The sequence below is a fragment of the Falco punctatus genome, assembly GCF_963210335.1.
Source record: "Falco punctatus genome assembly, chromosome: 4".
Taxonomy (NCBI): domain Eukaryota; kingdom Metazoa; phylum Chordata; class Aves; order Falconiformes; family Falconidae; genus Falco; species Falco punctatus.
Window position 1 is genome coordinate 31,033,938 of NC_137583.1, and position 17,429 is coordinate 31,051,366.

The 17,429-nt window shown below is 47.4% G+C and overlaps 1 protein-coding gene and 1 long non-coding RNA gene across 2 annotated transcripts in view; one reads left to right on the plus strand and one right to left on the minus strand.

The window, feature by feature from the left end:
• Nucleotides 1-17,429, plus strand: part of MAD1L1 (mitotic arrest deficient 1 like 1) — a 370,489-nt gene that overhangs the window by 351,912 nt on the left and 1,148 nt on the right. The window lies entirely within an intron of this gene.
• LOC308061883 lies at nucleotides 736-17,429 on the minus strand. Its single transcript, XR_013927387.1, has 2 exons — nucleotides 12,336-17,429; nucleotides 736-12,188 (listed from the first exon to the last, which is right to left on the minus strand). It is a non-coding gene; the product is annotated as an uncharacterized lncRNA (long non-coding RNA).

Consider the following 17,429-nt stretch of genomic DNA (forward strand, 5'->3'; position numbering starts at 1 on the left):
AGCTCCTGACTCCCAGCTTTTAATCATGGGACTACACAGCTCTGTGTGAGTTTTTGGCATGGCTGGAAGTGGTGGTCCTCATGGCCGGTGGGATGAGGAAGATGGTCTTTGTCAGTCTCCAGAGTCTGGGGCTGATGGGATGTGTATAAAGGTAGGAGCAATTAATACACGGTGAATGGCAGAACTGGTCTTGATGGTGCTGGCTTTAAGCTTAAGTCAGGAGTAGCACCCATGCCCCACGCAGGTAGGGGCTTAGAGGTTTTTTGACCTATGGAAACATGGTTTTCTATGCAGAAAAGCAGCAGCTAATGCAGACAAACTCCAGAAAGAGAAAGGGGCATGTTCGATCCAGCTGTGCTTTGCAACTCTCAGCCACCTCAGTCAAGGAGGGTAATAGTTGAAGAGTACCTGAAATACTGGAAGTCTCTTTTCCAGCATAGCATCCTACTCAGCATTCACCACACTGCCCGTCTCTATTTTACTGTTGCCCTTCTTAATCCTGAAGTAAATTGCTCTAGCCTTTAACGTCTCTCCCGGTGACCCAGGGATGCAGTCAGTGATGGACATCTTCTTCAGAGGAAGGAGGCAGGTTACACAGCACATGCCTCAAACAAGGAAAACCTAATTTATCTTTTGCCCTTGTGTTGTACTGAATTCACCAAGGCTGACTCACTGCCCAGGAGAAGACGACATGCTTTCAACTTGTATAAAAATATGACATAGTGCTTCTAGCCCTTTTTTTTTTTTTTTTAATCACATTTACTTTTGACATCTTATTTGGTGTTTTGAATGACACTGTACAAAGAAGTTGTCTTGAAGCTGGCCATAGCGGCACTCGGCTTTTTATTCTGAGAGGTTACATAATTTCTGAACCCATCAGCGTGTTAAAGACTCCTTTGAATCAGCAGGACAACATGCGCTATACTGCACTCGTCTGTATTGAATTTCTTCTGTCATAGCATTGCCCAATGACCCAAATTTCACAGGTCTCCTGGTCCCTCACAGTTCTCCACACTCCTGACCCACCTAAGTCATTTTGCCATCTTCTTGTTTTTTTCTGTCTCCTAAGTCATCAGTCGCTGGGCTGAAACTGGCTGTTCTTGTCCTCCTGTTGCCTCTCTCCTCCACAGACCTCCGTGGAGGTTGGCAGGGGACCGAGAGGGTGGAAGGATCATCCGGGTTCCTCTGGAGCCGAGAGGCAAAGGAGGAATGGACAACCCAAAGCAGTGTCTTTGCAGACAACTGCTGAGCCCCAGCCCCAGTTCAGCAAACTCCCACCGCTCTTCGTACGGGGACCAGAGGCACCAGGTGGCAACCTGGGACCCAGAATGAAATTCTGCACCTTGGACATGTGGCCTTTGGAAAGGACATGTGTGTTTCTCAGGGCCATCCCACAGAGCCAAGTTTTATCTGTCAAGCTTTAAGGACTGTTTTGACAAGCTTATTGAGCAATTTAATGGTCTTAGCTTCCAGGTGAGACTTGGCCACATGAATTCTTTTTAATCTTTTTTTCCCCCTATCTGCATCAGCCTATAGTTCAGCATGGAGTTTTGCCTTTCGCTGTCTGGTTTCTAAGATACATTAATACTCCTTTTTAATGATCTTTACCTGAAGCTTTTTGATAGTCTATCTAAATAGTATTTGTAGTTTTATTAACTCTTTCTGAGAAGAATGTGTACATTAGTGTCAAGAGGACTTTCTTCTACACATAAACTATGCTCTTCTGGCCAGATTATGTTATATTCCTCTAGGCTTTACCTCAGGTATTTTGTTCCGTGAACTGAGTCTAGCATGTTTAGGGAATATAGTTTTGATTTTATTTTTTTTCCCCTTCTTAAGAAAAAGAAAGGAAAAGGAAAACATAGCAACAACAGCATGGCAACAGCAGCTGCTGCACAAAAGAAAAATAGGCAAACAGACTTCCGAAACATGTATTCACTGTTAAGCTATTTTTACTGGTTGGCGAGTATGTGGGAGTATTACAACAAAATAAGTGAGAAAATAGCTTACAAATAATTCATAAGAAACTTTAGATGAGATCTTAATGACTTCAGCCTGCTAGCTAGCCCTCATGCCGTATGAATCTCCACATGCACAAACATAAAGGTCACCTCTGATCTACACTATTTACATATTGCAAATTTGTCCATAGACACAGAGATAAAATGCCATACAAAAAATAATGTCAGTGGAGCACAGAAAAGTGAAGAATTGCGCATCCCTGCGTAGCGACTTAAGAACACATCCATCTCATTACATCCGCCGCTGCCTTTGCACCTGAGCGGCAGAGGTGTCCCGGCCATGTGGGTGCCCGCAGCCCGGGTGGTCCTGGAGGATTTACAGGAGCCGTGCGTGGCTCCTGGCCCCACTGCTGACCTGCTGCGTGACCCTGGGCACTTGGCATCGCTTCTCTGGGGACCTGTTTCCCCCATTCACCTTTTTATTGTTTGGAGCACACAGGCAGAATCCTCCAGCACAGAAACACTCATATTTGCATCTTCAGGCAGAGCTCAGCCACATGTGGGGCTGTGTATGTGCTGAAAAGTGACAAAATAATATGAGTAGCATCTTCCTTCGACCAGCCTGAGAAATGGTATCTTCGGCATTCCCTCCCCAGGATGCCCCACTCTTGCTGCAGACCAGGAAACTGTGGGATGTCTTTTAACCAAATTCAAAATAATTCATTGAGAACTTGAGAGAAACAGCCTCAAAAGTGTTGGGCTGCTTTACAGTCGCAGCCCGATCTGTTGTGCTGTGGGAGCCCTTTTTTCTGTTCAGATACGATCCATGGGCGACTGAAGGCAAACACAGTCTCTTCAGTCTCCTCCGTAATCCCGACGCTTTTATTGGCACTGAGGGACACACAGCTCGGCCCTCTGCAGCCAGCGCTAGATCCATTTGTCTTTTAGAAACAACACAAATCTGTTTTCCTGGTTAAATAAAGTCATTTGCAGGGTCCTGTTGTGGGAAGGATGTGTCAGCTCGTCCTGAATGGAGCAGTCATTGGGATGAATGGGTTGGTTGTTGGGCTGGAACAGCCCCCTTCACACTGGAGTGCCCTTCCCGAGCCCGAGCCCCCCGGCACGGGGGGGGCTGCAGGTGCCTCTGCATCACTGCAGGCTTTATTGTGGGCATCCCCTGTCTGCACCGGTGTGCAGAGGTTAGGATCGATGGATTGCAGAATGGCGTTCATCCCACCTCTCGCACGTCCCCTCCCAGCCCCGTGGTTTCCAGGAAAATTCTGATTTCCACAGCAGAGGCGGCGAACGGGACTCCAGCACCGAGTCCTTCGCCCTTGCAGACATAGGAAGCCCGTTCCTTCTTGTTTCTCAATCCCAGGTAACGCTAGCGCTTCCCTACCTGTCAGGGCTGTGACAAGCGATGACTAACTCATGTTTTTAATCTTCATTGCTGTAGACTGACTTGTTCTGGAGTGTAACTGGTGGGGAAGGAAGCTGAAGCTCTCCAGAGGATATCAGGAAGGAGGACACAGCAGCTAAAGTGGTTTGGTTCCCTTTGAGGCTTTTTTTTTTTTTCAAATTTAGTTGAAAACAAGCAAGTGAAATGCGATGCTTGGAAGCACTTTGTTTGTAAGATTCTTTCTGGGCTTAAATTACTTCGTTTAAACATCTTTGTCTAGGAAACCTCCAAGGAAACTCATCTACTTGTTTCCTCATCTGCATCTTCTGCTTTCTGCGTGTATTTTATACAAGAAGGAATGCAAATATCTCATGTACATTTATATGTACACAACTAAATATAACTTGAATTGTAAAATGCAGGCTGGTTGAGCAGGTCAGAGGTCAGTGATCTAAAATAAACCCGACACCTTAGGCAGGACATGCTCTGTATTACAGCACTCGTTGCTTGCTGAGGTCTTTTCCTGTAGCCTTCTGTAGTGTCTGAATATATATTAAAACTGTTTCTACAATGTATTTAGAGCACAGATAGCCTAGATTTGAGGCATTTGAAGAAATACTTCTTGATCCTTTTGCTGTTTTGTTTGTATTTTTTGCTTGTGAAAACAATTCTCAAGAGCATTGTTAGGTGTATCATAGCAGGAACACCTCTGGGCACGCTGGGGAATGTGTGAAAGCAGGTTTCGAGAGCTTTTATTTTCACACCATGTTTCAGTTCTGTAGTGATAAATGTTTTCAGGAGTACCGACCTGGAGCACCTCCCTTTGCAGGGCTCGCTCGTTGAAATGTAAAAATTTTTTTTAAAAAATTCCAGGGGTTTGCTTGCAGTCGGGCTGTGTCACGCTTGGTCAGTGGCAGGGCTGTGCAGCTGTGTGGCAAGCAGCACAAAGTAGAAACCGCTGTTGGATCTTAGCAGCTGATGGCATTAGACAGGTAGGGTTGGTACAGGACCTATGGCAGAGAGGAAGGGTAATGGCACAGCATGGGAAAAAATGAGGGAGGACCAGATCTTTGGGGCAATTCTGCATTGGCACTTGACCTACAACTCAAGACAAGCCTGATACCCTCTACTGGACTTTTTCACCGTACCTTCTGGGCTGTGTGCTGGGTATCCCATGTCCTTCAGCAGGTGGGATGAACGCTGCTGAGTGTGGACAGCTGGAAGAGAAACATCTGGAGCCCCCTGAAAATCATCTTAATTCAGGACAGTACTTGAACCTTGCAGGTGTGGGGGAAGAAAAATGTGTTCCCGCTCCTTGCATGCAGCATCCTGGATCTGCAGGTAGAACCAGCCCTTGCACATGTCTAGCTTTAAAAGCCCCGTTTCGTTACATGCCCAAGCAGTATGTGCTCTTTTCAGTTGGACACAGAGCATCCTGCAGGGTGAGCAAATGTTAGACAGCTTTATTGCTGCAGTGTCGTAACCACAGACAGCCCAATTATTTCAAATGGGCCTCAGCCAGTATGTTCAGATTTGATTAAGAACTTTCTGAAAGATAAGAAGCATTTAGAGCTAAGGGCTGGTTCCAGCCTTAGTTATTTACATCGGGATGGGGGGGATGAAATCTTTTATTAGTGTCACTGTTTAAATATTTTGGCTCTCTATTCCAATATTGTGGCAAGAAGGAACCATATGTGTTCCTAGAAAGAGAGCCTAGTACAGCCATTAATCAGGAGAGGATCTATTAATGTATTAACATTCAGAATAATGAGCAAAAACAGCATACACTGGAGACTAACATATCTTTAGTCTGCGGTTTTCAAATGTTTGGAAAATGTTATATTCTTCCATCTTTCTAAGGCTGAATTTCTGCCAAAAGAAGTTCTCTTCTGCTGTTAATTTTGGAAAGGTTAAGTCTATTTACAAAAGCAAACATAAGCATGGAGTGATGAAAAAAAACAGGAGGATCTGGGGAGGAACAGGTTCCCAGGCTGCAGAGTTCATGGCAGGGGCTGATCTGGCAGGGAAACTTGTAGGCATGTCCTTGTCTTTCCTTAACATGATGCAGAGCCGGAGACATGCTGGAAGAAGATATGAAGCCCAAGCTCTGTACTAGCTCCCCATCACTACTTTTCTCCAGAAGACACAGGACAACGTGTGTGTATGTCTGCAGATCTCTACTGGGCTTTAGGGAAGATTGCCGAAAGACTTGGCACAGGAAAAGGGCAAATTTTAAAGAGCTCAAGAGTGGGAGATTGCTGGTTGAGCAGCTTGGTTGCCTTGAGGTCATTGCTAATTAGAGGCATCTTGCCTAAAGAAGTGAACATTACATTTTAATGCTGCTATGAAAACCAATCATGCTGTCTCCCCGTTGCATCCCATGCTACTGCCTGCTTTGCTGTAGCATCTGGAGCGAGCACAAGGGAAGGGAAGAAAGCCCTCTTGAAGGATGTGGAAGGATGCTGAAGTGGTAGCAGAGCTCAGATGAGAGAGGCTGGAGCATGACAGCTGTTACTGGATCATGCAAAAAGCCTGCCAGCAGAAATGCATCAATTTGTGTGATATCCGGGTGTCTTGTCTTCTGTTTTCATAATTGCCTACATGGTGTCTGCATAAATCTTCCCCCCCTCCCCATCCCCGGCACCTCCAGCGAAAGGAGCTGACTGGCGGGTGGCAGCACATCAGTGGGAGAACACCAGCAGGAAGAGACAACCAGTCAGATGTGCATCAGATGGGGAGGGCCGGCGCCCGCGGCACATTCCTTGGAGGTTGCTCGAGTGGTGCATTTGCTAAATAGAAACCCTCTCCTTTTCCCTAGGGAAGAGGAGCATGTTCATCCAGACACAGGAACCAGCAGTGCTGTCTTGCCGTGTTCTTCAGGAGCTTAGTGCTAAATGACAGCACAAGCGGCAGCAGCAGAAGCTTTCAGCAAATGCATCGTAGCCCAGAGGTCCGAGTGTCGCCTCGAGGGACGCAGTGGAATTTCTTTTCCTTTTTCACTGAATACCGAAATCTTCCTGTTTATTCTCTCCTTAGCTGCAACCTATGTCTCTTCAGCTGTGGGCTTTCCCTTACAGTGAGATCAGCTCAGCTCCAGGAGAGCGCAGTCCCGTGACTCTCTCACACTGGCTTTACCATTAAAAGCCGGTTTTCTGAAAGCAGAATACGCCCAGCCTGCACGGCCAGCTGACTGGTTCCTTACTGTCTTGGTCTTCAGGTTTTCCTGCCTGTGGACTACCAGTCTGGCTGAGTAACCACAAATACAGCTACTGGTAGCCACCAGCTCCATGCACTCAAAAGTCTTGAAGTTGAGAATGAAATGGTGAAATTTTTTAAATAATGGCATCTTCTCCCCCAGTATAAATCTCGACGTGTGGCTATAGGCGCAGTCTGAGAAATGTGCTACCCCACAGGGGGGTTGTGAGCTTTTAAGGGTTAAAACTCATTCTTGAAGACATAAGAAAAATATTTTGCATCTTCAAAATCAGCTTTCATTTCCTTCTTTGACTTTCTGGGTAGTGACAACTGATCACTTTGGTCCTGTCGACAGTTGTGCTGATGGCAACGATTTCAAATGAAGAAAAACGAAAAAAATGTGAGCCAGCAAAGAAGCAAGAGCAATAAAAGCGCCTTCCTCAACTCGCACTAAGATTGTGAAATTTGCTCATTGATGTTGCAACAGTGACTAATGTTATTTCCAAAGCCAGCACTTAAATTCCACTTTGGTAGATGATAACTATGAGCAAGTCACACGGTCCCATAGGAAGAGGTAATTAATGACCACTTCTTGCTCCTGGATGGGCGGTGGCTTCGGTCTCCGTAGCACTGGCTGTCATGCAGAGCACTGGCTCTGCACAAAGGTGACTAATAGGTGTCACCAATTTCCTTGCTGGAAGGCTCAGACCTGCGTTTTAGCCGGGGGTGCCAGACGATGACAAACAAGAGCTAGAAGAGAGTAATGAATAAACATGGTGAGAATTTCAGCTGTAATATCTGCCATCAGGTCCATCTGTTACTCCTTCCCCCACAAGCCTTGCAAACCCAATGAGCCGGGAACAGGCATGCTCCATATACTGTCCCATCCTTCAGCCACATATCTAAGGTGTAATTGTCTGCTTGTCATTAAGTTCATCACTTAGGGTCTCTGGAGCCATTGTTGGTCACAGGATCTTCTTGTTCAGTTCTTCAGCCTTCCGCCCGCCCCGCTTATGATGAGACTTCCAGAAGGACACCAAAAAGATGAGGAGGATAAACGTATTACTCACACGCTGGTGTCTGTGGTATTGCAGAGCAGCATTTGCTCCAGTGAGACGTGCCTCGCAGGCATGTGGAATCTGCTCATTTAACCATTCCCAGCCTCATGCACTCACCCTCCATCTCTTGCAAACGCCCAGCTCCCAAAGGAGGGGCTGCTTTTCCAGCTGGCAGCTGGTGACCCCTGAAGTCTGTATGACCAGTGTGCATGCAGTCACGTGCAGGCACTTCAGCTGGGGCAAGTCTTGGGGTTTCCTGCCTATTTGCTCTGATCCAAAGAAGGGAAAACAGAGGCTCCTGGCAGGGACGTGATGCAGAAGCAGCTAAGCAGAGGAACGGTGCGTGTCTGGTGTGACTCGGTGAGCGGTGAAGGCTCCGGCAAGCTCTGCCTGGTGGTGAGTGGTGGCTTGCTCTAGGGGGTGGATACCTATCTCCCAGGCAACGCCGCAGCTTGCAAAAAGTTGCCATCAAAATTCCTGTGGTTCCAGCCGTCTCTCATCCATGCAAGGTTTTGCAAACTTCTCATGTTCTCTTACAAACCTCGTGCTCACAGCTGCACTTCACAAGTGGAGTTATCTCCCTGCTTTGGGAACCAGGCCATCTTAATTATAAAGCCCACACATGATTTTTTTTTTTGCATTTCTCCCATAGGTGCTTCCTTCTCGTGTTCCAGAAAGCCCATGTTCTTGGTTCTGTGCTCCTCCGTTGCTTCCAGCTCTCCTTCCAGCAAGGGAGGTGGAGAGGAATGTGATAAGCAGCTTGGCTGGCTAATGAGTTCCCTGTCTAAATGAGGGATCCTTGAGTGCTGGCTTCATCTGCCAGTCCCTGGTATCTCCTTCAGGTTGTCTGTCTGCTTCTGGCTCTCCTGGGAGAGAGGTCTGAGACCTGGATTGAGTTCCACCTGCTTTTCCCTTTGTGCCCAGCCACTGTGTCCACCGGGGCCAGGTGGGGAGCAGGAACTGCCTCTGGATGACAGGGCTGGAGCGCTGCGTGAGGCTGAGATTTGGCTGGGAAAACAAGTTCAATAACACCCAGTCCCTTGCACTGCAGGCTGCGACTGCAGAGTCATTTCAGAGAAAGTAACAGGAGGTTTTTCTCTCCCTAATTTATGTCTCTCCCGCATATGGCTTCTATGGAGTCACTAATGTTACAGCCAGATGGGTTGGCATTTTACTAGACAGAACACATGGGCTAGATGTTGTTAATGCTTGTTAGCTACTCACTCTGCAGCTTGACCAGTCCAATATGGTCACCTCGCAGATGGTTGGAAAGCTGCAGCCTGGGTGCTGGAGCAGTCCAGCTCTGCAGCACGTGGTTGTGACAGCAATTGGGATAATGTGCATTTGGCTGCTTGTTCTGAAGGGCAGAGATACCTGTGGCTGGGGGATCAGTACAACGTCCCCGTACGTCAAGGGAAAGACGGTGATTTGTAGAAATCTTGAGCCTTTTATTGAGGTATTGGCTTTAAAGGCTTAATCTCACAGTTTGGATTTTTATGGGATGGCGTTGGAAAAATTCTGTGAGCCCTGTGCCTCGCTCTCAACAGTCCTTCATAGTCGATGTTTATAAACATATTTGGCAGTCCTGAGGCCTGTTAAAAAGTTAAAATTTACGATCTCAAGCTCTGACTTACAGCCTGCTGCCATTGTGAGTTTAGAGTGGACATCCCGTGCAATTTTCCTTTCTCTGTGATGTGAATAGTCTGCTGTAATTCACTCTCACCAGTCTTGCGTTCAGCTGAACCAGTTCTAGGTATCGCCTCAACAAATCTCCACAGGGTGAATCTCTTCAGTAGTTAGTTTGGAGATCCCCATCAGAATCTCTGGATGCAAAAGTAGATGCCACGGGTGAATCATTCCTGTTACCACCTTCCCGCTTTGACAGTACTGATGTTCAGTTTGCAGTGTAATGGTGGGAGGCCAAACGCATCCTACGGATGAGACAGGGAAATTTAGTTTCAGTACCTGTCCTTTAAAACTCTCAAAGCACTTTTGGAAAATGCACGGGTATTAATCCACACTGAGCAGTAGTTCTTCAAACCTATGATTGAAATTGGATATATTTGTCTCTGTCTGTCCTGAACTGTTGAATAACATTAATGCACCCTGATAACAGCTGTCACATTTTACCCCGGGGGTTGTTCCTCAGTGATAGGTGAAATCACGGCAGTTCAAAGGCCTGTCTTCCAGGATGAAAAGCTCTATAGGAATATTCAGATATAAAATAGTAATAGTATGAATCAAAAAATATGCTTCCCTTATTTTAAAGTCTTTGATCTTATTTTTATGGCATCACATTTGACAGTCTAAAGGGCATTCACCTGTAGGAGAAACCTTTTGAGAGAAGATGCTGACTTGCCCTCCACTGTGCGGGGCACCGGCCCCCAGGGTTAACCCCAACCAGTTTTCCCCATCAAGAGGGGCGCAGGCACTTCAGCGCATGTCCTTGCTCTTTGTTTCATCTTTTACACTGGGTGCAGGAAGCTCACGTAGATCAAAACATGTAACTGTAGGGAGAAACTCGCTGCTATGCAGTATGCCCCACTCTCTGTTTCTTTGCTGCTGAGCTAGTGCAGCGTGGAGGACCCCATCGCTGCTGCCACTCGTGTGCGTAGTGCCTGCGCCCGGTTTCTGATTAAGACGGAGGTATACGAGCTGACCTCTTGTGCAAAAGACATTGTGGGGTTGCGGTTCATCTCAGTGTTGAATAATAAGAAAGAGAAAGGAAATGTTTGCTATAAATCTCAGTGCATGCAGGGCTGTTTCTCACTTATCCCACCCCAGCTTTCAATTTTCTTCTTGGCATTGCCAGACGCTTGCTTTTCTTTGCTCAGCAGCTAAAAGCAGCTTTTTCATTACATTTCCTGGAAGGCCCTTTACAGGCATCCATCCCTCTCTGCCTCATAAATTCCCTTTATATAGCAAGCTGGCGACACGGAGGTCAGAGGTCTTGGCAAGAAGCAATTATTATAAAGAAGTACTCTTCCTCTTTTGAGTTACAAAGAGGATATTGAAGGGGGAAAAACTTCGCCGCAGACAAGGAATGGCCGTTTGTAAAAGGTAGGTGACTTGATTGATGAAGAGCTGCACATCCTGCGAGAGCTACCTTGGGCAGCTGTCCTGTCAGGCCAGCTGAAATCTGTCCGTTACCATGAAAAAAGAAGAAGGAAACCAGTAAACAGTTTGCTAAATAACCTCATAAATATTTCCAGCCATAAGCACATCTTGTGGTACAATTTGGTTTTTTGTTTTTTTAATATTTCTCTAATTTTAAATGAACAGCCTCTAATTAAAGTGATTTAGTGGCTACCTGGGGACCTGGTATTTGAGCAGTGCATGATGCTTAGGAGAGATTGATTGGTGAGGCGTAACTCAATTGGGGGATTTTGATAATGATATCATCACCCGAGAGAGCCAAGTTGGAGCAATTAAATCTCAAAACCTCGTGTTTGGGTTGTTATAACTTCAGCAGGCAGTTTCCACATGTGCACGCACACACCCACGTGTTTTCCCTGGCTGTTTTCTGGGCACTCGAGTTTTTGGGCTGGTTCTGTGCTTGGTGGGCTGCTCTCTGTGTGTGTGTGTGCGTGCACCTGTCTGGAGTGACACATGGTGGTGCTTTATCAGCTTTGCAGAGCCAGGGAGAGGGTGCCAGCCTGCTCACCATCACTGCTTTGCCCCTCATCATCTGCACGTGCACAAGGTGGCCTTTGACATTTAGAAAAATCTCAGCATCCAAAGCTAGAGGAGGAAACAAAAGGATTTTTCTTGTTTAAAGGTCAGACCCAGCAGCTTCTTAAAATATATTTTCGAATAGGTTTGTTGGGCTGTGACGTTATTATGTGTATTAATGGGTGCCGAGGTAGGTGGTGGGCACCACAGGGAAGGTGTCAGGGAGGCAAGGGGCTGTCGGGACCACCGGTGTGCCCGAGGCGGTTGGTGGCAGAGGCTCTGTGGCACACACAGCGATAGTGCTGCAGAGGTTTTGGGAGGCGATCAGATGGTGCAGCTGACTGAGGACTTCTGCTGATGGGGCAAGGTGTTGGGAAGGGGGAGTGGCTGTCCCATGTGAAGGGGAGGCCCGAGGGATTCGAACGAGGAAGGCAAATGGCTGAAGGGATCGATGCGGTGGGGAGATGTGCGTAACCCACACTGGAGCAGGCGACACAGCAGGCGGCGAGGTGGGGTGGGGAGCACCACAAGGACAAGGGAAATGGCAGTAGGAACTGGGACGGAGAGAAGAGAATGTGTCCACAACATGGCCCGTAATGCCGGGGGAGCCTGTGGAGCTGAACGGAGCAGGGAGAGGCTCTTTGTGGAGTCTCAGTTGGGAAGCTGGGGTGCCCCTTCCCTCGGCACGCACGGGGCTGTTGGCAATGTGTGTTCAGAGCAGTTGTGCATAGGGACGCAGCACAGACAGCGATTTACGGAAGGAGTACAGCAGATGAGGTGGTGCCTCCATGATACATTCACTGGGTAAATCTCACTGGACAATGATTCACGTGCTTGTTTTGACCCCTAATACATCTCAGCCTTGGAAGGTACCATCTACCATAGAGCATGGCTGAGCGGCATCTGCAAAGCAAAGGCTTGTAGCTGTGCCAAGGGTGGGAAGCCACGCTGGCAGCCCTTGCAGAGTCCTAGGTGTCACCCTTCCTCATGCTGCAGAGGTGTTTCAGCTGGGGTTCCCAAGCTGAGACACAGCTCTCCTACCTGCTGTGCCTGGCACGAAGCTCCATCATCACTGTTGTCAGTTCACCAAAAGCCATTCGGGAACTCCACCTCTGGCACTTGGAGGGGGTGTGAAAGATGCAGGAGATGCAAGAGCACATCCTGCATGGATCGCAGCCCCAAAGGCAGTTGTGCTTTCTCTGTGTGGAACTCAGAGGTAGAATATCCCCACTTCATGCTGAAATCTCAAGTTGTATTGAATGCTGAAGCCCTCTTCTCCCTTTTTCTGCATTTCTAGCCCATGTGTTCTCATGATACCACATCCCTGTGTCAGCCTCCTTGGGGCATGCAACCACCCTCTTTTCAATCTTATTCCAGAGTCTGAAGATCTACAGGACCCGTGAGTTGGGTCTTATGCTCAACCAGTATTTTTCAAGAAGCATCCCTTGCGTGATTGAAGTCATGCTGCATGCCAGTTCATAGCTGACAGCACCTGTGAAGCCAGAGTAGGAGCATCTATTGTTTTTAGCTACCAAAATATGTCAGAGAGCAGAGGAAAAGGGTGTACAAGAAACTAAAAAAAAAATGGTGTATCTAGCTCAATGTGCACTTCTGACCCATATGTTAGCCTGTAAATTACCAAAGGAGACACTGTCACGCTTTTGACACAGCTACTTCTCAGCTGGTGGGACAAGTGGAGAAGTAAATTCTGGGATTTGGCTTTCAGGGAGAGTTTCTCTGCAAGAGCAGCATGGGGACGAAGAGCCACGTCAGCAGAATCAGTGCAGTCAGAAGCCCTGTATATGTTATGCTGAAGCAACAACAGTTGAGAGAGCCTCCTTTATGGTCCATACATTGCGGTGTTGCCAGCCCAGTCCAGCCAGTTGTAGGCCCATCCCCCAGCAGGGACATCTGGGAATGCTTATTGCTCCTCTGCATCTTCTGTATTGTCTGCTTCTTGCTGAGATGGTCCCTCTTGGAGAGGAGAACTCACTTTTCTGCCACGCTGGTGGTTATTTGAGAGACTTTTATATGTATATCTAAACTATAAAGCCTTGAATAATTTACCATTTTCCAGGGTTAAGAGGAAGATTTGTGGTGTTTCCTTCTGGCAGGCAGCAGCTGATCTTGATTCTCGTGGAAAAGCAATTGTACTAATGGCTTCGTTCTCCGGGCAGATCCAGGAGCAGCATTGCAAGTTTATGTTGCCACGCGGCAAATAGACCTGTCGCCCTGTGTTTTACAATATAGTGAAATCCACCGCTCTGCTTGCTCTGTGGGGTGGCACAGCCTGCGAGGAGAGAAGCAGGGTGTCACCCTTCAGATCGATGACAGGAGTCACATCCCCCCCACCAGCAGAGCCGAGCGAACAGTAACGTGGGGCAAAGATTGATTTCCATTGCTTTTCCAGAAAAGGTCCCGATAGGCCTTAAATCAGACTGAACTGGCAACGGAGCTTAGCGAAAGCTAGAATCTTTCCTTTTGCAAGTATTTGAGATCTGAATAAAACATAACATAGACCTGAATCTCAGTAGTTTAGTAAGCCAGGCAGATTTTTGCCGTGAATAAAAGAAACCAGTACAGGCCTATGTGAAGAGTACCTGGGAGATGGTACCCTCGTAGTGCTCAGCGTCAGCATCCTGGGGTGCTCTGTGCTCAGGGAGGCTGGGGGTGCGGGGGGAGTAAGTCACCTGGTGAAGTGCTGCGCTTGACACACACAGAAGGGGGGGACATGAAGTGTGGTGGTGCTCCCCAACGTGTCCTCTGGCATTGCCAGCTCTGTGCGTTGTCTACGGGGCGGATGGGAGAGGTCACAAGCTTAGCTTGTCCTTTGATCCTGTGTATTCGGTTTGACTCTAAATCTTGATGCTTTTTCTTTCACACTTCTCTTTAAAAGCAACAACATACTACAGTGGTGTAGCTCTGAGTGAGACGTCGGTAGTGCTGGGCACAGAGCAGACAGGGCTGTGTTTGGAGGTGCTCTGGTCTCTCTTGCCCCATTCCCACTCACAGACTATCCCCATGGATCAGTGACACTTGTTCGGGTTCCTCAGCTTTACATTTTTATCCTAGATGGGCTTGGGTGGCTTTTGGCTGCATCTAAACTTAGAATTCCTGGGGATGCATCACCAGAGTGAATGGTGATTGCATTACATGGAGCACGTCATGTGAATCGTTGGTATGTGCTGTCACCTGCGAGTGCTTGTTAGCAGGGGTTGTGTCCAGGAGTTTTTCTGTGAGGGTTGAAACTTTTTCTTAATTTAAAAAATGGATTCAAAATGAGTGGAGGGAGTGCTAGCTGTGAACTGTGAAAAAGAAGACTCAAGCACCCCTACAGCTTTGAACCACTGGAAATTTCATCTTGGTAACTTTCATAAATCCAGTTTTTAAGAGCTGGAGTCGCAGGTATGCTCCACATTGATCCAAAACGGTGTGAAACCACCAGACCCTGCAGCGTTCATTCAGCAGAGCATCCCCTCCAGTGTCCTCCCTCTCTGTGTTCCCACACGCCCCCGTTTATCCCCCTGCCTCGTCACGATTCCCTGCTCGCTCCCATGCCGCCCACGCCAGCGCTTCCCTCTCTGCCTGCGGCTCACCGGGTGCACCAGGCAGGGTGCAGACTGGTGTTTGAAAAGAAATCCTGTGAATTAATGGGAACATATTGCTATTATTTCGTAGAATCGCTTTATTTGTAAAGCACATGCTGCAAAGGTACTCCTGCTGTTGAACTCAAAGCAACAAATCTATCTATATATCCCAGTTTATACTACATTATGAATAGATGGGTGAAGGAAAAAAAGCAATAAAAACAAATAAAAAGAGAAGGAACAATGATAGCGATTTTAAAACACTCCCAGATAAAGAAATTTTTTTAAGAGTGTCTAAATTTTTTAAAAGCAGTGTGAGATTGAATGAACTGAACTGTCAGTGTGTCCCTCCTCCAAGTTAGCAAGTAAATATCTGCCACCAGAGGAGGATTTGCCTTTTTCCAAGTGGCTGCCTTCTGGCCTTGTTCCTGCTGCAGAAGAGATCATAAGAAACTGCGATGAGGTGTCTGGGGCTTAGAAACATTTTGGGGCTTGGGATTTTTTGGAGTTCCTGGGGAGGTGGAGGCCATAGAGGGGAGGATGGTGCCTCTCTTGACCATCGGACAACCAAGAGAAACCTTAGTCCTGTTGAACTCAATGGGAAATAAGAGTGTTCTAGAAGCACGTATTTGTTCACATCGCTTTCTCTGAACGCTCTGCTTCTGCTTCTGCTGAAGGATGAAATTTAGGTTATAAAGAATAGTAGAGAGAAATTGCCATTAATCTCATGAAAGAGAAATTATTCAAATGTAGCTTTCACCCATGACGCCAATGAGCTCAAAGTAGAGGGGAAATTTAAAACATTTATGTTACTCTGTTTCCGAACTCGTAAAACACAAGCAAATGGTCTGGCACTGGATGTTAAATTTCTTAAGGAACTTGCTTTAATTAATTAAACTGGTAAACCAATTAATGGATTTACTTGTAAATTCCTAGAAAATTAATTCTGTGCCCAAAGAGTGTTTTAAATCTGTGAAGGAGGCAGTGTGTATTTCATGCAGAGATTGAATTCCCACTTTAGATGAATCCAGTTCAGCGCTGACTTTGGAGACGCAAGTGATGCATTACCCAACTCAGACCTTCCTCCGAAACCGGCGCTTCCCATCAGCTGGATCAGGGAGGGCAGGGGGGGGATTTGCAAAACAAAACCTGTGCTGCTTTCGCAGCAACCAGCCCTGTACTCGCTCCTAGCTATGCTACAGCCTGGCATTGTGCCTCTGGCTTTACATGGATTGTGGATGTACATCCCTCCCTGTGCCTCCAACTGGCTTCTTCATCTGCCCTCTTCCTACTTAGCCTCTTTAATCTGGCCCAGCGGTACATCAGATGTGCAGAAAGCACGTTGGGTAGCTCCACTAAGCAGCAGATTAAAGTACGGAACATCCTTTGGAGTTGCTGAAAAACAACCAAGTCCAAGTGGAGGAGATTGAAACAAAAGCTAATTTACTTTTCCACGTGGAAACCTTGTTTAGATTCCCTGCCTGGCTCAGGGGTGACGGGGGCATCCTCAGTACCTCGCGCTCTTTGCAATCCGAAGTGACACATACATGAAAAGTTCATAATCGACTGCGTCCAGGCTCCTGAGAACATGAAATCAGAAACAAGCAGGTTCCCCGGGGTTCTTGGCTGGTTTTGCTTCCCTTCTCTCCTAGCAGGTAAAGCCATGTTTTTCCCTTCACGTGGCAATCCTCTGCTTTGGCTCTCGGCATCCTTTGACGGGGGAGGGTGGGGGGAGGGGGAGCTACCCCACTCCTGCACACCCCGGGGAGATGCCGGCTTTGCCCCGCCTCGGCTGCGAGGGGAAGCAGAGCTACAGAGTAATTAGGAATGGGAGCATTTTGAAGAGGAAAATGGCAGGGGGAAAAATTAGCATTTGCGCTGTGATGTTTTTGCTGTTTATTAATAAACAAGCCGCTTGCTTTCCTCCAGGGGCAGGAGAGGCTTCAAGCATCCCTTATTTCTCTTGCATTTAGCTTTTTTTTTTTTTTTGCTTGTTTTATATGTTACAGGAGATTTGTAATGTCTTCCCACATGTTGAGTTTCCTTATATTCATGAGAGTATCTCCGGAATAATTCCTCTGGAGCTCTCGGCTATGCGCTGCCAGGCTGATTTAAACATCCAGAAACACTTTAGGGATGCGGGGCGGATCAGCAGCTCATTGGGAAGGAGTTGTGTTAATTAGGAATAGGTCTGCTTCCTTCTACAGAAGTGGAATGACTTCGGGCATAAGTGTTTTCACAAAGAGAAAGCCCTTGCATGTAGCCTGAGACCTGGGTGGTGATGGTGACAGTGACCCCAACGTGGGCACCCCAGTTCTGTGCCAGTGGCCCCTGTGCGGCCTCTTTCCAGGATGGTCGGACCCCTCGTCTCCCCACTGCCCCATTTGTCACTGGGGGAGCTCACACGCGCTGGACGCCTGCGCCGTGGCGGGTGATGTGCCCTTGGTTACAGGCAGATCCATCCCAAAGGAGGCTTTAGGGGGATGCTGCTGGCTCTCTCTGCATCGCGGGAGGTCAGTTAAAACCCTGCTGTATTAATGGGCTTGTTCTTCTTATC